Source organism: Lepidochelys kempii, chromosome 6 (genome assembly GCF_965140265.1).
Source record: "Lepidochelys kempii isolate rLepKem1 chromosome 6, rLepKem1.hap2, whole genome shotgun sequence".
Taxonomy (NCBI): domain Eukaryota; kingdom Metazoa; phylum Chordata; order Testudines; family Cheloniidae; genus Lepidochelys; species Lepidochelys kempii.
The window spans coordinates 119,059,305-119,081,966 of record NC_133261.1 but is presented as its reverse complement, the minus strand read 5'-3'; the positions used below and the strand labels follow the sequence as shown (position 1 = coordinate 119,081,966).

Sequence of the window (22,662 nt, the reverse complement as noted above, 5' to 3'; positions counted from 1 at the left end):
ATTCTGTACTACTATGTATATCCCTTTTGCATAAGTTTGAATCCCTTTGTGGATAAAGTTCCAAAACTGAAGCTATGACAAGTTGCTGGTACTCATCTTACTTTGCAGAAGAAAATGAATATACTTCAACTCACATCTAACAAAGCGGACGACTTGAGTCTCAATTAAAAAATGAATAGTATATATGCATTGTATGCATATATCTTAGTACTTTCTGGTAAAGTTTTTAAAGCTGTACAAATGACAAACCCAGAAAGTTGAGGAAGTGGAGGCAATATCAGCTTGATTTCTTTGTCTCTGCTATTTACCGTTGTATAGAACCAACATTGTGCTAGGCACTTTACAGACAACATAAAGATAAGGGGCCAGATTCTGTTCTCACACCAGATTTACATTTGAGTGACTCCATTAATTTTAATGGAGATGATGTAAATGAGGGTAGAGTCAGGCACAAGGACCCATATTTTTAGAGGTATTTAGGTGTGTTCTGCTCAGCATTGCCAGGCCTAAGTGACTCAGGGCAGGTTTACACTTAAAATGCTTCATTGGCACAGCTTCACCAATGCAACTGTGCCGCTGTAGTGTTTTGATGAAGACGCTCTATGCCAATGAGAGAGAGCTCTCCTCTCAGTGTAGTTAATCCACCTCCAAGAGAGGCTGTAGCTAGGTCAGTGGGAGTAGCTCTCCCACCGACATAGTGCTGTTTACACCAGCACTTAGGTCAGTATACCCATTGCTCAGAGGTGTGAAAAATCCACACCCCCGAGACACAAAGTTATGCTTAAGTCATTCTGAAATGTAGACCTGCCCTAAGATGGCTAAGTCCAATTTTCAATGGTGACTTAGGTCTGGTCTACTCTACAGACCTATATTGGTATAATTATGTTGCTCAGACGTGTGGTAAGCCACACTTCTGAGCAATGTAGTTATACTGACCTAACTCCCTATGTAGACAGCGTAAAGTCAGCAGGCAGTTAGGAGCTAAATACCTTTGTGGATCTAGGTCTTTTTCCCTAGCCTTGAACTATAATATGTTAGCATTAAGGAGATTAACCACAAATCAGACCCTGCAGAATACAATAGACTTCAATTTGGCGGGGAGAGGGGGAATTGAAGATAAAGGTAAAAGCTTTAGGGAGTTTGGAGCTACTATTTATGAACCTGTTCAATCGGAGCTTTGGAATATCTGTCAGAGATGAAGGCATTGACTTATTTTGCCTCTGGAGCAGTGCATGAGAATTCTGCAGTTTCACCCTGATACAGCAAAGCACAGCATGTGTGTAAGCATGGGAGTAGTTCCATTGACTTCAGTGGGACTACTCGGGTGTTTAAAGGTACACATGCACTATATGTTTTGCTGGATCAATTCTGAAGACCCTGTTAAAAATCATACAAATGCTTTGACTAAATGTGGTGGGACAAGGGATTGTTGTTAAGATGATTACCTTCAAGCTCTCTCATATGCATGAGAGAAGAATCTGCAGATTATGTACACACCTGTATGGATTAAAATTCTCTTTCCTCTTCATTTGGGCTCTCTAACTTTGGTAAACAATCTGTCCATTATTGCTGCATAAAGGCCTATGGCAAAGCCCACTAAAGTCAGTGCAAAGACTCCCACTGACCTCAGTGAGCATTGGATTGAGACCTAAAAAAAAGAGTGTTTTGGCATAAATCCCCAAACCTGCTGTTTTAGCCTGTAATATTGTGGGCTGTTGTGGCAAGATTTATGAAAAATCTTCTGGCTAAGGGAGATTGCACTAAGTTGGGGACTGGCCTCAGAAATGATAAAAAGGGGAATGGACTTTATTTACATTGATCTAATGTTCTTTTAATAAAGATCTCCTAACAACAGCAATTTGTCATGTATGACTCAGGAGAGTTAGATGTCAGAACATTTCCATTTTCCTTTAAGGTTATAGCATTCCAGAATTTCAGAACCATGCTTTCCCCTGCCTCCAGAGCTGAGAACAACAAGAACGGGTACCTCTGGATATATGGAGAGCCATTGACTGTTGTAGTGATTTAGGTCCCAATCCTGCAAACTGATCCACACAGACATTTATACTCTCCCGTATACTGAAGTCAGTGGGGAATGGACATGTGCATTGGCTTTTGAGGCAAAGACCTATTTTATAGGATTCTATTTCACAACTAATTGCAAATCATTTTGAAAGGAGCTGTTATCTGCAGAGGAATTAATAAAAATCCTTTCATCACACATTAATGAATGTTGCAGTTTCCTTTCCAGTTGAGGCTCCCAAAATTTAAGAAGCTACCACGTAGTCTGCTGTTTTAACACAGCCTTTCTTTGAGAAGAAGGGGGCAACAGCACTTTTGTACAATATCTGACCCCTCTTTGTTTGTTTAAAACCAATATTCATTGAGTCTAAATGATTGGAGGTGACTTGCTGAGTGGAGAAGAAGATTGTCCAGGGTGTCACAGCTGGACTACAGGAGGTATAGGGGAAAGGTGAACCATCAATGCCTCCATTATTCAAGGTTTGGTTAACTCCAGGAGCCAACTACTGTTTAAACACAAGAGGAAGAGAAGAATTCAGGGGCAGAGCTATCTTCTTCCCTTCCCAACACTTCCTGATTTTCTGCCCTCTTGGTTTCTTTCCCAAACACTTTCCCAAGTTCCCACCCTTACCTCAGTGCCCAGAGCATAGTCTAGACTCAGGGATCTCAGTGTGCATATCTATTTTTGCCTCTTCCTTGCACCTCTTTGGCTCTGTGCTGAGTTGGGAGGTAGTGAAAGGGGTGAGGATGTCATGTGGATCAGTTGCTGCTCATTCAAAAGGCCAGAAGACAGCATTTCAGAGGAGGGCATAGCTGGTTGGAAAAGCCCACCCTTTTTGACCCCCCTCCCCCCCGCACACTTCTTGGACACGCTTGGGCTGTGTACTGAGTAGAATTTGCTACGTACAGCTATAGTTTGCCTTTTGGTAGGCTGCAGGAGATTGCCTATGAGAATGGCTTGTTGTTTGCCTATTTGGCAGTAGCTATGCAGCTGTCAAAGTGGCACTTCCCATGACTACAGGGATCTTAAATACTCCTAGCTAGTATAGTATAGTACTCATAGCTCAAGGGCTGCATAAGGAAAGAAAGATACCTGCTTATTAAGAGAAGGCCCATGACATATTAAATACCTAGAATTCAGCTGGTGGCCACAGCTGTGGATGCGAAGCAGATTATCTATGGTTATCTGTATCACCATCATGTCTCGTCTTTAATTGTTTGCATTGTGTCTGTTTAATAATACTTAGCATTTATAGCACTTTGTATCTTCAAAGTACAGTACAAACTAATTAGGTGCATTAACTAATTTAGATTGTAAACATCCTGGCCAGAGACCTGTCTTTGTGCTTTATAAAGTGGCATGTATACTTATGGCACTGTATAATTTATAATAATTACAGGACCTGATCCTCCTCCCATAGAAGTTAATGGGAAAAGTTTAGTGTAGACAAGGAACTGGTGGCTCTAAGGGCTGGACAACAAAATGGTAGAAATGCTTGAGCTCTGTGTACACTACAGTTCCCACTACTGCTACCAAGGGTGAAGCTACACTGATGAGTTATGGATAGAATATTTACAAGTATAGACAAGGCCATAAAACATGTTTTGGTACTGCTGGTTTAGAGCAGTCCAAATCATGTTATAGCCAATTTAAGGTTTAGATGATGTTCCTTAGCGTGGCTATAATGCAGTTTGGTACTCTCCGCCCAAGAAGAATCAAGCTTGGTATAAGATGTTTGGGATAGTACTGTGTTTATTGCAAAGACAATGACCTAAATACTTTAAGAAAAAAAGCTACTAATCAGCTAAATCATTTTGATATATTTGGGGATGTCATTTTGATTTCTAGAATATATGATTAAAGCAGCTAGTTGAAGAATTCATACGTGTGTGTGTGTGAGAGAGAGAGAGAGACACACAGACACTCTACCACCCCAAGATTGGTCTACAGCAGGGGTAAATCAATTATTTTTTGTCAAGGTCCAGACCTCAGAGAAAATAATTAAAGTAAAAAAAAAGATTTCAGGGTCCATTCTAAAGCATCTGGTGGTCTGGATTTGGGCCATGGTCCACCTATTGACTAAGGTGTTGCCCCTTTCCAACTCAAGTGAGTAGTCAAAGTCCAGGCCTATAGATGTTCCAGTTTGAAGTTGAAATGAAGTTCTCTTTGATGCAATCTTGTGTATTTGCAAGGAACGTGTACAGTCCTGTATCTCTTTGCATGCAGAAGGAGCCAAGAACATAAGGCGTTGCAGAACATAAGGCGTTGCAGTTTCTTAACTGACAGCCCCAAGGCCCTTTAGCCAGTACCAGACCCAAGAGCTCTCTCTGGCTTTTTCCAGGGTTGTACCGGCCCAGAACCCCAAAGGTATTGGCTTCTAATTTCCATTGTATGCAGGCTCCTGCTTGGCTTTCTTGCCTCTCCCTTCTCAGTTTCTGTGGGATTTCCTTACACACACACACACACACCACTCAGCCAAAATCTCCTGGGCAGATGCATGCACACTTTTTGTCTTAGGTGGGGGTTTAGGCTTACAGTTATGATGACTGAAGGGTGAGTTCATACCTATCAATCTCAAAAGGGTTTTAATTCAACCCATAACAAGATTTCACCCAGCTTTTAAACAAAGGATTGGTTTGGCAAACACTATATTAATCTTTCTATTCAAAAGACCTGGATGTAGTGAGTGATCCCTTTAGACTGAAAGCTCTTTGGGGCAGGGACCTGGTCTTCATCCCGGTCTGTAAGATGTCAGGCACAGCAGTGCTGCTATACAAATAATAAAGAAATAATCCATAGATAGAGCTAATGTTACAGGAGCAGAGTGAATTATATTAGGTGTTTACCAAGGCAGGGCTGCCAAGTCACAACTGGCTGTACGTGGCACTCCCACAAGCTGTAACATTCTTTAGCTAAAGTGGCACTCAAAGGTGTGGAATTCACTTCGGTCTTAAAAATACAAGGAAAAAAAAATCAAGAGGCCAAGTTTAGCAGCACTGATTTGGACAAAAACTATTGAAACCCATGAAGGTTACCTGAGTAAGAAGTAAAAGCTGCTAGATTTGGCCTTGAGAAATGGCTTCAAATATGGGGCCTTATCCTACTTCCATTTATTTAAATCAAGAATTGTTTTGTTTTACCAGTTACTCTAAAGGAACCAGGATTGAGCCTTTGATCCTTAACACCAAATACCAACCTAGCAGAATAAGTGAAGGAGAAACCTACTGTATCAGTATGGATAGGAACTGGCTATATTAAAATTTTTTCCAAAAGCCAAGTGATCACTACCAGTACTGACTTTAAAACCAAATCCCATTCTGATTATATTCTTTTACTGCACTGCTTTGTAATATGTATATCTAAAACTATTGTTTAGATACATTATTTGTTGTTCATGCTATGCTCTGCCCAAAATAAATTAAACTGAATTAACAACTACTCTTCAGTTTGGTATATGCTATATTGAGTAACTTGATGGTCATAATGCTGGTGACTGCAACCCAGCTGAATTAGAAGAGTTTTTCACAGGGCTAGAGTGGGAAATTGGTACATTTTGAACAGATACTGTGATGTTTAAAAATATTTAGTACTTCCATAGCTCGGTTCACTTAAGAATGAGAAGTTTAACTCAGTTTAATTCAGTGTTACAGGACTCCTGTACGTAGGCACTACTCATTTTTAAGGATGGGTAAAATGAATTGCAAAGGTTGTCCCTTCCCCACCGTCACATAGCCAGGGAATGGCAGAGGGGAGGAGAACTCCTATTTCCTGGCCCCCAGCTCCCTGCTCTCACTACTCCATAGGCACCAGGGCAGTGAAGTGATGTAGCAGGCTGAATAGGTTGTAAGTGACAAAACTCCTGCAACCAGAGCGATTTGGCCAAGGTCACAGAGCTTGTCAGTAGCAGGGTGCTAATAGGACCCAGGAGTCCGGGCTACCATTGCCTGCTCCAGCTACCCAGGACAGACCCAGGTGTCGCAGGGCCCGCGTTTCCCCAGGGCCCCTCTTTTCCTCCTCCCGTGGCTAGGAGCCGCCTGGCCTGGGCCGGCTTGTGGCCGTCAGGCAGGTGCCGGGCGGGGGCAGGCTGGAGCCGGACTCCGGGCCCAGCCCAGCCACGTGCCGTTTGTTTGGAAGGCGGGCGCCAGGCGCGCTGGGCTCCTCGCTCGGGGGCGTGCGGGCCCAGGGCGCTCCGCCTTCCTGCACTGGGCGGCGGCGGGAGGGTCCGGGCTTGCACCGGCTCGGGGCGTGGTTTGCAGCCGAGGAGCGGAGCAAGGGGCCGCGCCCAGTCCCCTCCAGAGGCAACGCCAGGGACCCCGCTCCCCCAGCGCAGGCGGCGGGAGCCCCCTGCGGCCCCCGGACAGTGAGTATCGCCCAGCGCCCGCCCCCTGGAGCCGCGGGTGTCCGCGTCCGGCCGGGCAGCGGGGGCAGCGCGGCGGGGCGGTGCTGGGGGCTCAGCGCGCCGCCCGCGGAGCGTCTGCTGGGGGAGCGCGCAGGAAAGTTGGCGGCCCTGGGGCGTTGGCCGGCGTGTGGCCCCCACAGCCAAGCGGGGCAAGGGCTGCCGCCGCCCGGGGGCACCCGCCGGCTGGGGGAGGTAGGCTCCGCGCTGGCGTGGAGGTCAGCGAGCGAGCGAGCCGCACGCCCGGGCGGGAAGGGAGCCGAGCGCTGCCGAGAGAAGCCCTTTGTGTGGGTGACAAGACGCCTGGAAAGTACCCGGCGCCTGCCCCTGCCGACTGCACCGCACCGACCCCCCTAGCCCCAGGGGCCGCCTTTGCCAGCCCCTGACCCTGCGCCCCTGGCTGGGTGGGACGCTGGAGAGCAGAACCGTTCCTGCTCAGCCCCCCTCCGCGTTCATTGTCTAGGCTTTGGTTGCCGTACCTGGCCGCCTTTGTTAGCTGAAGCCGCCTTTGTTCCTTAGGTATCCGCTTTACCTTCCCTGGCCCTCTCTGACTTGTAACCAAACGCTTTTGAGGAAAAATCCGGCGCCTTATTTAATCAAGCCGTGCAGTTCCACACAGGTGTTGGTATTTTTAACGTATTTCAAATGGCTTCAATTTATCCTTTATTTCATTTTCCTGACAGAAAAAAAACTACCAGGTGTGCACAGGCATAACCATTTACACAATCTTTGCAAGATAAATCAAATTGCAGGAACTGGGAGAAGTCGGGAAAAAACTAGTGAGACTTAAGGCACAAACCCTCTACTAAGATAGTTCAAGAAGCATGGACCACTTTTTGTGTGTGTGTGTGTGTGTGTGTGTGTGTGAAATCGCCTTCTGTCATTGAGCCAAACTAACACCCTTTTGAAATCCCTGTTTTTCAGTGTTGAAATATTAGTTTCTTGAGTATTAGCCTGAGTGATGTGTTTTTGGAGACACCATGATTTTGGGGGACATGTAAACTTATAGGTAGAAGAGGGAGTCCACAAACCGATGCTTATGTAACGTGGTATCTTTTAAGATTATTGTTACATAGTTGGTTCTGTACTTGGATTCTGAGCCTGAATCCTTATTCAGGCAAAATTCCACTGGACCACCTGGGAGTCTTGGCTGAGTAAGGACGACAGGAGTTAGTCCTATTATTACCTTTATTACCAGCTGTGTGCTCATACAGTCCTGTTGCGGTGGACAAAAAGCTACATAGCAGAGGGTTACACACTCTGTAGCTTCTGTAGGCTGAGCTCATTGCACCCATCAGGGGCTCCTTGCATCCCTCCATTCCACCTCACAAGCTCCCAGTGGGCCACTCTCCCATCCCCCTCTATTTCAGGGACTCCCTGTGACTCCCCCAACCTCTACTTGTGCCAGGGCTCTGTGCCCCCCCTATTCCTCCCACCAGAATACTAGGGTCCTCTATTCCTCCCCACATGCCAAGGCTTTATGTACCCCGCATTCCCCTCTTTCCCCCCCCATGCCAATGACTCTGTCCCCCATTCTCCCTCCACTACATGCTAGGGGCTCTGTGTGCCCCTTCAGATACCCTTTCCCCCTATGCCAGGGGCTCTGTGTCTCTTCCTTCCCCCATATAATTTTCCTCCATTCTCCCCACCCTCATGGCAGGGGCTTTGTGTACTCCCCATTTCCCACCACAGCAGGGGTTCTGTGTGCTCCCCCTTCCTCCCTCTGCCCATATGGCAGAGGCTCCGTATGCCCCCCATGTCCTCCCCCATTCCAATGCCCTCATTCTCCTCCCACCCCCATGCCAGGGGTTCTCTGTGCCCCCTCCCTTTCCTCCAACACTAGGGCTCCTTATAAGCCAAACAGAGACTGCCACTGAGTTGAGAGTAAGACCTTGCTTCGCTCACTTAGGTATTATGATTATTGGTTAAACTTGTGAGGCCTTACACTCAACTCAGTGGCATTTCTCTGTAATGTGAAAACTTTTGAAAGGCCCCAGCTGATCAATTGTAAAAATTCAGGGAATGTTCTACACATCCATGAGCAAAATCCTACTGATTTTGGTTAAAATTAGAGAACCAGGAACAGGAATGGGGGATGCACAGAGCTCCTTGCATCTGGTTAGCAAACTCATCAGTTTCAACCACTTCCATAATCGTCTCTAGATAAGACCTTTTTTGGTGTTTATCTGTTGTCTCTAAAAAAAAAAATGGCCAGGTTTCGAAAAAGCCAATATTGGGTTTTACCAATTTTCACCCAGTTTTTGGCTTTTCCTGGACTTTGCTCCCCCTTTGCACAGTTCGAGCCAGAATTCAGTGCAGCCTGTCCACTTCCTCTGTGCAGTGGCAGAGCAAGATGGGCAGGGAGCTGAGACCTGGCAGCCAAGACCACCCAACCACTGGAGCAACAGGCTCTCAGGAAGTAGAAGGGTGTACCCTGTGAGTACTAGCCCCCTGCTGGACAGAGCCCACTCCTGACCTGACCCGACCCGACCCTGCAATACAGCCTCAGGGCAGGGGAAGCAGGTGACAGAGTGATTCAGTCCAGTCGTTAGGACACCTGCCTAGTAGGTGGGAGACCCTGGGTCCAGTCCTCCTCTTTCACATAACTCTTTCATTGTTTATGCACAGTGGATTAGCTTCAACAGGAGAGAGAGTGAGGGTTCCTCACATCAGTATAGCCCAGTCTTTAGAGCACTCCTGAAAGGTGGGAAAGTGCTGTTCAAATCCTGTCTCCCCCTTTGGCAGAGAAGAAGGAATTGAACTTGAGTCTCACACATCCTAGCTGAGTTCTCTAACCACTGGACTGAAAAGTTTAAGGTGGGCATCACCTCCACCCCTGTTTTGTGTGGAGCAAAGCAGGCACCTAACTCATTCCTTGAACAAGACTTGGGTCCCTACCCCAGTGAGAGAGGCAGAGCTTAGCACACATTGGCTTGCTTAGGCCGGGAGCCACCTAGCATGCTGGCTTTTGTGGATTGCAGCTGTAGGTGCCTATCTCTCCTCATCGTAGAGCAGCTGAGGCACCTAACTCAGGCTTTGTGGATTGGTGTGTCATGCCTGTGATTTTCTAGGTGCCTAAAAGTTAGACACTATGATGCTCAGCATTGTAACACCTAAGTCCCTTTGTGGATCTCACTCTTTGGAGCCTAAATACTTTAAAAAATGGACTACATTAAAATACAGCACAACTGGCTCTTGTGGGTTTTAAAGTCCTTTTATGAAGTCTTCCTAATTGAAATGTAGTAATTATTTGAGAGTCCTGGCTTGTTTTTTTGAAACAAATAGATTATAGTATTTGTGAGCATTTTGAAGGGCATTTTAGAGGTTGAGGTTTTTTGAGCATGTTACATTAAACATTCACCCTATTCTGCTGGAAGCGTAGAGAAGCCAAGTTGCCATAATGATTATGATTATGCGGCAAGACTTAGTGATGATTTAATTTTGTATAGTGTAGTAAAACTAGAGGCAAAGACAGTACAGTTTGTCCATTGTAAGTAAGTTCATCCGTGGAATATAGATATTTAGTTACCTATAAAAGGGAATGCAAGAGAATAAAAGAACAGAGAAGTCAAAGCTAAGTTTGTTGGAGAAGGGGTCTATGTCTAGGTGTAATGGCACATCCTCCCTTCAAGTAGTGCCCCTTTGTATCAAGGTGCAGTGTTGGCAAGGGACCTGATCTCTGGCACTCCCGATGGTCACTTCCTCGGCCCTGCAACAGCTCCCCCCTTCCCCCGGGTCTTCAGCATCATGGCCCTCTGGCCAAGTCACATAAAAGTTCACTCCCCTTCTGGGGTAACAAAAAGTCCAAAACAAATTCCCAAGCTTACTGTTCTTCTGGGGCTCCTCTGAAGATCTCTGCTTCTTGGTCCCTTCTCCTGGCCCCTGCAGAGCTTCTCTGGTTTGTTTGACAGGATTCCTCCACTGCCACCTCTCTCTGGGGACACTGGCAGCTCCATTTACGGGTCTCCCTGCTCCAGGTAGGCCCTACGTAAGAGCTCTCCCACAGGAGCGTACTGCTCTCTGTGGGACTCTTCTATTCCCAGTTCCCATTCCAGACCACCAGCCCCAAGACTGTCTCCAGGGACAGCTGGCCCCTTGCTCTAGGAGCTTATCACAAGAGTTAGCTCTACTCTTGTGGCTCAGCTCTTTAGTCACAGCCAGACCCAGACTGCTAGGCTTCCCCCTACAGGTAAGTCCCACCTCCTCTGCGTCTCTCTCCCTACACTGACTTCCCTGCTCAGTTTCAGTAGTCCTTTCTGATTCCTTGCAGCTGGGGGTCACTAACCATTAACTGGGGGCTAGCTGGTAGACCTCAGGCAAGGCTGAGCCTGGCTGCCTTAAAGGGCCAGCAGCTAGCCTGTGACATTGATCAAAGATGGCTCCAGGTTGAGCCCAGTCTTTCCAGACATCTCAATGTGCCAATGCCTTACTGTCAGACTGTGACACAGGGTGTGACAAGATTGTGGTTGTGGGCATACAGATGTTGTCTGTGCAGGAACCTTAAAATGCTGTGGAAGTAATTCATTTATCATAAATGACTTTCCATAACTTCAGCTTCATGCGTCTTTATTTCTGATGTAAATAGTTTAACAATAAAATTGAGGGGAGACCAAATATGTGTGGAACGGGAATAACTTTGAGACTAACATGAGTGACATCCCTTGAAAGGAGGACATGTGAGAGGTCTGGTTTGCACTGACACTTGATATTGGAGGAGATTAGACTTACTGTGGATTTCAGTGCAAAATTTTCCACATCCCTACTGTCACTGGTTCTTGCTATATGTGTGATATATCGCCAGCACAGCGCATGCTGGAGTAAGGCCTAGTAGTGAACCTTGCAAAGAACTGGAGCTGGCCTCTGGGGAACAGGGACATCTGTTTTTGTTATTTGTACGTGAGCTCTGTTTTTTTAAACTAACATATAGGTGATAAAATTAGATTTTTAAAGCCCTAGGAAAAACAGTGCATTATGTTAAAATAAGATCATTTACCCAAACCCTCTAGGTTGGCTCTACCTGTAGCAGTCTGACAACATCTGATAAATGCATGCTGGGGTTTCAGTCATATGGAGTGGAAGCTAGTGAGATATGATATCAAGATCTAATTAGCTGTGAGAAAAGATAATTTATAAAGACTCAATCCTGCAAACAGTTACTACCCAGCATAGTGCTTACTACTATGAGTAGTCCCACTGAATAGAGCTTTTCATGGTAATAAATACTTTGCTAAATAGTAAGGGCTCAATCCTTCAAGATGCTGAGCACCTTCTACTGGGTGCTGAGTGACCTCATTTTCCACTGAAATCAACAGGAGTTGAGATTGCATAACACACTGGCAGAGAGGCTGATGACCTTGTAAGGTTAGGCCCTATGACCTTCACTGGGGCTCTGCATGGGTGCAGAGGTTTGCCTGTTTGGAACAATTTGCAGCATCAGTCTCTGCATTAGCAGAGTTGTGGATGACTCTCTTACCATAGTTATTTGGGGAAGTGGTTCTCAGCCTAAGGTACACATACCCCTGGGGGTACGCAGAGGTCTTCCAGGGGATACATCAACTCATCTAGATAGTTGCTTAGTTTCACAACAGGCTACATAAAAAGCACTAGCGAAGTCAGTACAAACTAAAATTTCATACAGACAGTGACTTGTTTATATTGCTGTATATACTATACACTGAAATGTAAGTACAGTCTTTATATTCTGTTGATTTATTTTATATTATATGATAAAAATGAGAAAGTAAGCAATTTTTCAGTAATAGTGTGCTGTGACACTTTTGTATTTTTATGTCTGATTTTGTAAATGAGTAGTTTTTAAGTGAGGTGAAACTTGGGGGTGTGCAAGACAAATCAGACTCCTGAAAGGGGTACAGTAGTCTGGAAAGGTTGAGAGCTACTGATTTAGGGCACTCAGAACATCTTACTTAAATTCTGGATATATCTATATATATATAAGCATTTATAAATCACCTTGAGGAACAAGTTGTTAAAAGTGCTATGTCCTTCATACCTGGTTAAGAACTGAACATGGAAAAACAAACAAAAGAAGGATTCTCTCCCCCCCCCCCCATATGATCCAAAGTCCATTGAAGTTAATAGGAGTCTTTCAGTTGGCTTTGGTGGGAACTAGATCAGGGCCATAGGGAGTTAGATATTTTTTTATTTGTGAAGCAGAGTTTTTAAGCATAGACACAATGAACCAATTCAAGAAGCAGCAAGCATTGTTGGATAATGATCTAATGGGATTAAAATGCTTTCTCTCCCTGACAGTTGTTTTCAGTTTTGTGTTTTAAATCATAGTAACAAAAGAAAAATACTAATATTTTACACGCTACAGTTTAACTTTACAGACTTTATATGATTTCTTGGTCAAGTTCTCTCTTGTGTTGAGAAGCCCTTGTTTCAAAGAAAAATGGGCCCTTGTTTAGTCTTTGCATTGAGTTCACTGTAAGAATGATAAAACCTCTTTACTGATAATGAATTCCATAAATAGAGTTTAGCTCAGCAGTTAGCTCATTTTCAAAGTATATGAAGCTAAACAGGAACAAGGGACCTTTATTCCAGAAAAAGGGTGTCTACATGTGGACTTTTTCTGGAAAAACTGTTCCTGAATAACTCCATGTATAGACAAGTTCTAAGTACTGTTTCCAACTTAGCCCCCAATGTAAATAAAGAAACAGTCAAGAAACATGGTTTGAAAGATCAGGCATACCGAATAGTCGTCATTTTCTCATGATTTATTCCTAAAGTGGGGAGATATGGCTGTACTCCATGAGTCGTCTTATTGCATCGGTTTCTGATGGTGTTTTTTTAGCAACTGTCGCTCTGTTGTAGATCTGAATTCTCAATGATTATATCTTTCTAAACAAAAACAAAGATAACAGCTCTTCCTACTGCTGAAGATAGTGAGTGTGCCTTGTAAGCAGGCTAAATCAATTTTTTTTCCTCTCTGAAGTACAACTGGTATTGTTTTTAAAAAGTATAGATGCAGAAGTGCCTGCTTGGGCATGTGGAGTGCCTGTCTGTGTATTGATTACAATAACTGAACACATTCCCAATAATTTTGGATAACATGTATCAAACTGTAACTGCGTGTGTAAATTTTTTGTTTAAAGAATGTGTGAAAGTGAGTGTTGCCAATATGCTTTCCTTGCTTGCCTTCTTTACAGGCTCTCTTAAGGGCAGGGGTGTCATTTCACAAAAATTCTAGGTGGAGCAAAGTTGTTTCAGCATATGAACATTATAAGCAATTCTATCCTGCAAAGTTGGGGGGCAGGGCTGGAGAGTGGAAGACATAATGGAGCATACAGACCTATGAAAAAATTGGATGAAGGGGATAAACCAAGGTCTGGGGGTGGGAGGTGACTTCCCAACTTGCCCCATAGCAAATGATGCTGCCCCTACTTATGGGGCTTTTTGATGTGGGGAGAAAGTGTCATCTTTAACTATGAATTTTAGAAACATTAGAAATTTAGGTGGTAATTATAGGGCCCAGTCCTGCAAACTTGCTTGCTCAGATAATCAGTCCCATTACTCAGTGGGATTACTTATGAGATTGCTACTGTGCTAATAGCTGCTAAAGTTATCTGAATGTAATATGATGTTATGCAAATGAAACTGAAGTTTCGTACATCTCTTATTTAATGTTCCCTTGGCTGTATTTCAGTCTTGATGTATGGGCCTTGGGCAAAGGAACTGAAGACTTGTATATGTTAAGGACCAAACTATGGCAGTTAAATTCCATCCTGCACTGGAGTTACTGTAGAGCCACGCTGTTCTAGTAGGAGCATCAGGGAACTGTTTGTGAGGGAAGCACAATATCTGGCATGCAGGAGAAGCACAGCTGCTGTTACTAAGTTACAGCATGTGCTCCCCTAATGGTGTGCCACTTCTGTTGGCCATAGTTGATGGGGTATCGGGCCACAGTTCTGCCTTCTATGAATCTTCTCTCCCCTTTTGTGCCCCAGGGAGTGCTAGCAAGGAGTAGTCCCTCTGCTCAGAAGAGCATAAGGACCTCAGTTGTGGCCAGCCGGAGCGTAAGGGGGTGGAGGATTCTCAGTGTCTTGGGAGTTTTGTCCGAGGATAGATTGTGGGATTGAACTTGTAAGGTGAAAAGATGCCTCTGAAGATTGTCCACTGATTCAGAAGCCACTGCCTGTGTCACATAATCACTAGGGGCCAGTAAGATCCACTTGAACTGGCTTCTGGCCCAAGTTATTGACAAAGTTCTATCTGAGTCACAGTGCAGGTTTTGTGCTCAGTGGAGCAATGTTGACATGATTTTATAGGAAAAATGTCACGAACAGCATCAAACTTTGTACCTCATGTTTCTCGATCTGACTGTATACTTTTACTATGGTCAACTGCCCTGCCCTCTGGAAATTGCTCACTAAATTGGATGTCCAGACAAATTTATCAACATCATACGGCTAGTCTGTGGAGGCATGGCTGGAAGAGTTAATGTCTTGATGGTGATCTTACAGACCCGTTTCCAATCATGAATGTGGTGAAGCAAGGATGTGTTTACTCAGAGCTTTTTCGATCTGTTCTTTGCTGTGATGGTAGAGGAAGCCTTCCGTGGCATCTTTATACACTTTTGCACTGGCAAGCTTTTTAATCTCTCTTGTCTATGTGTAAATACCAAGGTGATTGAAGTGTTGATCAAGGAACTGCTTTATGCCAATGACTGTTCTTTGGTGGTACACTCCTGAAGCAGCACTATAAGATCTTACAAACCACTTTGCTGTGGCAGTTCGTAACTTGGGCCTTACCATAAGTCAAATGAAAACAGGTTGTATACCAGCCAGCTCCTCAACAGCTTTACCAAGATTCATCAGTAACCTTGGAAGGTACCACATTCCAAGCAGTCAGATTCTTTATCAAGTAATGAAGTGATAAGGATCATGAAGTGAATGAGTGAATTAAGAAAGCCAGCACCACGTATGGTAATCTGTATCACTGAATCTGGAAGCAACGTGGATGGACTCTGTCCGTGGACAAAAATCAAAGTGTACAACACTATTGTCCTCATGACATTGCTCTACAGATGTCAAACATGGACCTGTTATCAACAGCACATTAAAAAGCTTGACAGTTTCCATTTGCAACACCTACAGTGACTGCCGGGCATAAAATGGCAAGACTGGGTGTCCAAAATGGAAGCCTCGGCAAAGGCTGGTTCAGTTGATATTGAGGCTGGTTTGATTTGCACCCAGTGAGATGGATTGGTCATGTAATTTGTATGCCTGAGACCTGTCTATCAGAACAAATTCTATGTTCCAAATTGAGCTCTGGTAACCATAAGGGTGGAGGGCAGAGGAAACATTTCAAAGATACTCTGAAACAACATCTGCACAAGACAAATATCTGTGACTCGATCTTTGACAACTGGCAACTGACCACATTGCGTGGCACCACACCAAAAGCATGGGTGGCCAGGACTCTGAGAAGAAAGGTGTTGTGCTGCTGGAAGCACAGTGCCAGGTATGGAAACAATCAACACAATCAGGCAAATGGCTCTGTGGTCAGTGTGGTAAATGTTGTTCTTCCTGAATGGGTCTGTGGAGCCATGTGAAGACCCATTAGTACAAACTGTGATTGTTGATGTTGTCCTGGAAAATGGTGTGATTATTACTATGTTATGGGCTAAACTGTGACCCTGGATATGCATCCGTGGTGGCGTGTAAGGAGGACAACCTCTAAATCCTCTGTGTGGATCATCTGTACTGTGGATCTCACAGCATGAAGGGAGAGCAGCCTCTGTGGGTGAAGCTTTGTCTTCCCTTCTCCCCACAGGGTGTAGACAAACTCAGCTGAGTATGTATGGAGGGGCAAGTAAGCGGTGATAAAAAAAGGCACGTATAGATCACATCTCACCCCTACAGCAAAAGGGAACCAAGGACAGAGTTTTGATTCTCTGTGTCACACTTTGGTCCCTGGTCTGCTCTGGGGCAGCATAATACACACTGCCCCTGACATGGAGGTTGCAGTACCTCCACAGTCTAGCTGTAGTGGTTCGGGGCAGTTTCATCTGATTTGTGGAGTGGGGTAGGGTAAGAGCAAAATCAGCTCTCAGAAGTTCTAAAACCATGCTGAAAAGTCTATTTAAGCAAAGACTATTTAAGGCGGGGGGCCCTTGCAATTATTGTTATGGAAGTGTGGGAGGGACACATAAAAGAAGCTTTATGTGAGAAAAGGCCTTTTTCCTAAAGCACACTGGCTGTCAGAACAGGGACAGGAGGGTGACCAATAACAAAGTGGAAAGACAAAAAAGAGTAATGTACTTTCAGATGTGTCTAATCTTGTTGGCCTGAGCGTAACGTTACAGCAGACAGCCCAGCACGGAGCTGACTATGAAGTATGCTTTGTGAGAAAGGACACTGTGCACCTCCCAACTTCGTGGCTCACAAGAGCATGATGGAGGTCTGAGAAGAAATTACTTCCACCCACCCAGGGCACAGAGCAGCTAGCGTATATGGTACACCTTAAATGACAAGACTCAGTTTTTGAAGAACTTTATTTGTTCTTTGAATTCTGACCTGCCTTCAGAACTGCCTCGAGGCTAAGTCCAGAAAAGCGCGAGCTCAGAGCTAGGTATTATTGTCATTATAACTTCCCACCACAGCAGCATGCGCTGCTCATGGCTCCTTCAAGGGCCCACTCCAAGTGTCCCCATCTGGTTTCTAGAGGGGCAGCTCCCATGTTTCTCATTACATAATTTATATAGCTATTAACAAAAACAACAAATACAAACCATTCAAATACAACAATAAAATATTCAAACAACATTAGTCCTAGGTATAAACAATCTGAACCAATTTCTAAAATGATCTGTTCTGGGGTCCTCACATACACATTACTGTTTCTGCTATAGGTCAGCAATCCAACCGGTGTAACACAATCAAGCTATGACCATCTCCCTAATCATATATTGTTTATTATAAGTTGTATGGTAGTGCCTAAAAGGTGCAAACTGAGAACAGGGCCCCACTGTGCTAGGCACTGTGCAAACACGTAGTGCCTGATTCAAATCCCATTGAATTCATTGTGAATCTTTCCACTGACTTTAACAGGCTTTGGATGAGATCCTAGTGTGAGACAATCCCTGTCCTGAAGATCTGACATTCTAAATGACAGAGGCAAAGGATAGGGAAGGTAAACAAAGGCAAAGTGACTTTTTCAAGGTCACGCAGCAGATTAGTGGTAGCGCCAGAAATAGCACTCACGTCTCCCGACTCCCAGGCCGGTGCCTCCAGCACTAGACAACACTGCTATCTACTATTGCCCTCGTGAATCAGGCGATGTCTATCAAAGTAATGCTTGCTGGAGGACAACCCTAATGTCCGAGCTTGTTTCCACTTCAGAAAAACCTCTGCTTTTAAATTATCTACACCAGTGATTCACTGTGTTTTCCCCTTCACTCTCCTCTAGCACAAAACACATTGCTAATACCTCAGGATGTATTATTGAGATAAGACTGCGCATTAAATAGATCCTGTTCAGTTCTAATTCCAGACAAATACAAGTGCATTCTCCCACCTCATTCTGGGGAAAGACAGAGAACTTGACAGAAGTAAATAGAAAGTAAAAAGGAGAAGGAAAATGCTGTCTGAGTCAAGATTTGATTCTAAAGTTTCTTTGTGCCCGAGGGTTCTGTGCTTATTCACCAAGAGGCAAAATGAATGATGAGTTGAAGTCAAGTCCTTAAATGAATGGATTAAATAAAAATGAACGAACTATTAAAGAAAGAACTGGAAGAAAGCCACTCTACAAAGCTAAGCACAAAAACTAGAAAGGATCAATCCTAGTTATTTCCAGACATTGCTTTTCACTTTAATCAACCCCTTGAGACAGAATTCACAGTGCCAAAGAAGTCAGCAGACTGGTAGGTTTTGGGGTGGCTGTTTTTTATTTTTTTAAAGAAATGTGTGCTAGGTCACTTGTACCATTTGTTACACAAATTCGAGTGAGGGTGTTAGTGGTGAAATACACCAGTCACAGGGGAAATTCTGTTTCCTGTAGGAAAAGACAATGAAAACTAATAACCTCTGTGGTCCAGATGTAGTGGCAAACAGTGGGAAAAAGCAGCACAGCTGGCTCTATTTTGAAGTTGTGGGAAATCTGAATTTTCTTTCCAGAATACACACTGAAGAGCCCTTCTGAGTTGGAGAAACCAGTCACTTTTGCAGCACAGATGTCTGTGGTAAGTGCTGATCCATGCTGTTCCTTGAGGAGTGTGACGGGTCCGGCACCGCAGCACCCCTTTGTGGCAGGGGTGGATGGGGTGTCGGGGCCTCGCCACTCTTACTTTTCCATGCCTGTCCTATAAGGGCGTTCCAGTGTGGCCCAATGGCTGGTTTCCCTGTGCTCGCCCCTTACTCAGGATAGCGGGATTTAAGGGCTTGAGTCCATGTGTCACCCTGAGTATCGGGCAGTGTGGCCCGATGGCCAGGGTCCATATAAATCGCTCCCCATGTTGGAGCGGTGCGGCCTAGCGGCCAGAGTCTACACAATCCCCCTCGCAAGCGGGACGGTGCGGCCTAGCGGCTGGAGTCTAGATAACTCGCCCCACATGTCGGGGCAGTGTGGCCCAACAGCCAGAGTCCATATAACTCCCTCTCAGGCGGGGAAGTGTATCCCAATGGCGGGGGTGGGTGGGTAGGGGAACCCGGGACCGGCCTCTCCACCGGGTCCCAACCCAGGGCTGTCCTAGTGGCGGGGTTTCTCCTTGTGCTTAGCTTGGCCGGGATCAGCCCGCAACACACCGAGTATCAGTGCAGCTGTAGTGCTGCCCGTCTCTAAAATGCCCTTGGGTCACTTCCTACCCTCAGCGTCGTCTTCTCCATCCGGGCGGGGGCTGTCCTCCGGTCCATCCCCTCCTGCCGGGACCTCCGTCTGGGAAGTCGGGTGCTTCCCGGCTTGGTTGGCCCCTGGATCCGGGAGCTTTGGCTGTCCCTCCTCAGGAGTTGGCGGTGTGCCTCCTTCTCCTCTGGTGGCCAACCCAGACTGAGCACCTTTGCAGGCTTTTATAACTATTCTCCAGTTGGAGCATGCCCAGCAGGGCTTCCGGGGTGGGGCTTCCTCCGCCAGGAAGGAAGGGTTAACCCCTGCGATACCAGTGCGGGGCCACTCTGCCACATCACAAGGAACAATTACATCTCTTTTCAGTGGTCTGTGTTGACTTTGAATATCTTCACAGAACTCACCTGTGGTCTGATGCTACCATTTCATATAGTTGTCAAAATTCATATCCCAAATATATGGGATTAGCTGACTCCCAATTCCCCAACTCTCGTCACTATGTTCCTCCTTTCAGATATTTCTCAGTAAAGCTAGTCTGCATGTATATTCAGTGGGAAAAAAATGCATGATTTCGAAGAAGTTTGGAGGCATATCCTATTAGTAAGGATTTGTGAGACAGTGTTCACATTTATCACATGATAAATTTCTGCCAGAGCTTTGTTCTGCCCAGCTTTCCCAAAACGAATGAATTGGAAAACATGCAGAAATGTACATTATCATTTTGAAAATTCCCACACTGGAGTCTGTCTACGGTACCACTGTCAGTCATGGCCTTCTGAGACTTAGAATCATTCATTCAAACAATATCAGTGAAGAATGGAACAGTAGCTCCGTTTCTACAACACGCTTTTTGTACTGCTTGACTGAGCTTGTTGACAAATAACTTCATGCTTTATAACACTGGCACTTGAAAGTCTGCTTTGGTGAGGGAGACGCACAAGATCTGTAGACATTTGTCCTGTTTTGGCAACATCAGAAGAAATCCGACCTGGCTCTAAGAATAAAGCAACTTGCAGAGAGAAAGGATGGTCTTGTGATTAAGGCACTGACCTGAGACTTAGAAGATGTGGATTCAGTTTCAGGCTCAGCTGCAGACTTCCTGTGTATGATCTTGAGCAAGTCATTTAATCACTCCATGCTTCAGTGTTCCATCTGCAAAACGGGAACAATAATTGTCTTGTTGATATAGATTTTACTCCCTTCAGGATAGGACTGCCCCTAAGTCTTTGTGTGTATGTTGCTTAGTTCAGTGGGGCTCTGATCCCATTAGGGTGTCCAGGCCTTGCTGTAATACTAATTGTAGGTAGGGCTAGTAGCATTACCTGTACTTACGATTGTCCTGTTTTCAATTGCTTACAACTTTGCCTAATTGAAATTGTTGGGCAGAAATTTTCCATACCAGGTGACTGTCTCAAGTTGATTTTTTTTTTCCTGGAACATTTCAGCAAGAATGGTTCAGAGATCTTGCAGAATGAGATGGGGGGAGGGGGGAAGAGGGGGAGAGAATATCTTGTTTTGCCCATGTTAAAAAAGTTCTGGTAACTATTTCATTGAGAAGTTCTTGCACCTCTGTGCTTTGGAGAAGGGATTTGAAATTTAGCTGGTGTCAGCCACATGCCTTTTCCATGAAAAGTCCAAATTTGGCCAAGTTATCAGCCTTTGAAAAATCTCCATTCGCACTTGTTCCATAGAGACTTTTGAGAGTTTGACAGCTAAATTTTCCAAGAAATCTGTCGGCACTGGGCATGCTTGAGCCCAAGGCTGCAATGGGCTGAGCAGGATATTTTCCCTGCTATTGCTGCTCCCAGCGGCAGCAGGAACAGGTACAGGAAATGGGAGGAGGGAGTTTCTCCTGTACTCTCAATGCAACCCCTGCTGGTGAATAGTGGGGACAAGAGTTGGACAGGGGAGAGCAGAGGAAGAGGGAGTAGATTGGGATAAGGAGCAAGGAGGGAAGATTGGGAGCTGGGGATGGGGGAGACAAGGACTGGATAGGCAAGAAGCCTAGGGGGAGACTGGGATGTGGAGCCTAGGGGAGGGAGACTGGGACTAGGATGAGTAGCCTGGTACGGGCTGGGCAAAGAGACTGAAAATAGAATGAGGAGCCCCAGGGGGTTGAGGCTGGGACTGCCTAAGCAAAGAGACTGGGATAAGTAAAGACTGGGAACAGGAGCAGACGGGGTCTGTGCCCACAAAAGAACACTCCCCTCCAGAACCTGGAAGTGAATCCAGAATTCCTGAGTCTCGGCAGTTCTCTGCTGGTTGCAAATACGTATGAAACCCACTGTCAATCAATGTGTCTCATTCCTCTCTAATGGCTGATCTGTATAGAGGATGACAATCTAATACTGCTATCAGTTACTCCATTAGCTCAAGTGGCAGAGATCTGTGTTGTGGATCTAAAGGTTCCAAACTTTCTGAAGACCAGTGTGATGGTCAGTATGGTTGCACGTGGTAGAATTTTGGTTTTTTTCAGTTTGCTTTTTTAAAAACCTAGGAAATGATGTGCAAACACCTACATTAAAAGAACATTAAGGTTACAAAGTCAAACGCTCAAAAGTTAGGAAATATCAGAGTTAAGGCTTATAGCATGTGGTTATGTAATTAAAGACTGTATCAGAATACATATGCAGAAGGGGGGAAAATTAAGATTGCAGAGGCAACCTTAAATATGGCATTTCCTATCTTTCGAGTGCTTGTCTTTGTAACCTTATTGTTCTTTTAAGATAGTGTTTTGTGTATTATAATAACTTATCATAACAGTTCTAGTACAGTATAAAGTTCCTTTTCTGTAGGCAGTTGGGCTGACTAGTCATCTCTTAGTTATCTTAATATTGTTACCAAAAGTGGCTGGCTTGGCTTTTGTTGTACCAAAAAAGTTATTGTGTTGGCTTGAAACCATTCTGTGAATTAAAGTTTTAAAAAATTAAAAAGCAACAAATTCCTTGAAAGCAGAGACGGAGACATTGTTTTACTTTGTCTTAATCAGTTATCTAAACAAAAGTGCTTTGTTTCACAGTGCTGAAGGACTTAGTGGAGAAAATCTACCTAGATAAGTTGTAGAAACACAGATTTTTCTCACATCATAAGCACTAAGGTCATCCTTGTCAAATGGACTCTCATTTTGCATGCAGATGTTTGGTCATGCAGATTATATGCCTGAAAGCGATGGTCTGTTTGCAAACAGTATGCCCACAGAACAGAAGCCTTTTGAAAATAAGGCCCTAACTTTCACTCTTGGTGTAATTCTCACCAGAAAGAATTGTATTCTAGTGAGGACTAAGTGATTTCTTACTCCTACGGGGTAATCCTTCCAGATCGGAGTTCATATATGTTGGTGGGATGGTGGGTGGAAGTTTACACTGCTGTAGCCTGAACTGGACACTGTCCATAAGGGATGAATCCAGGGCTGTCAATTTCGCACCTGTTACTACAGTTAAAG

The 22,662-nt window shown here is 44.8% G+C and overlaps 1 protein-coding gene across 4 annotated transcripts in view; it reads left to right on the top strand.

The window, feature by feature from the left end:
• Positions 1-6,286: 6,286 nt before the first annotated feature.
• SYNE2 (spectrin repeat containing nuclear envelope protein 2) overlaps positions 6,287-22,662 on the top strand; it is a 275,952-nt gene continuing 259,576 nt past the window's right edge. For all 4 annotated transcript variants that reach the window (XM_073349867.1, XM_073349868.1, XM_073349866.1 and 1 more), the window contains exon 1: positions 6,287-6,383. The gene's annotated coding sequence lies outside the window, so the exon portion shown is untranslated. The remainder of the gene's footprint in view (positions 6,384-22,662) is intronic.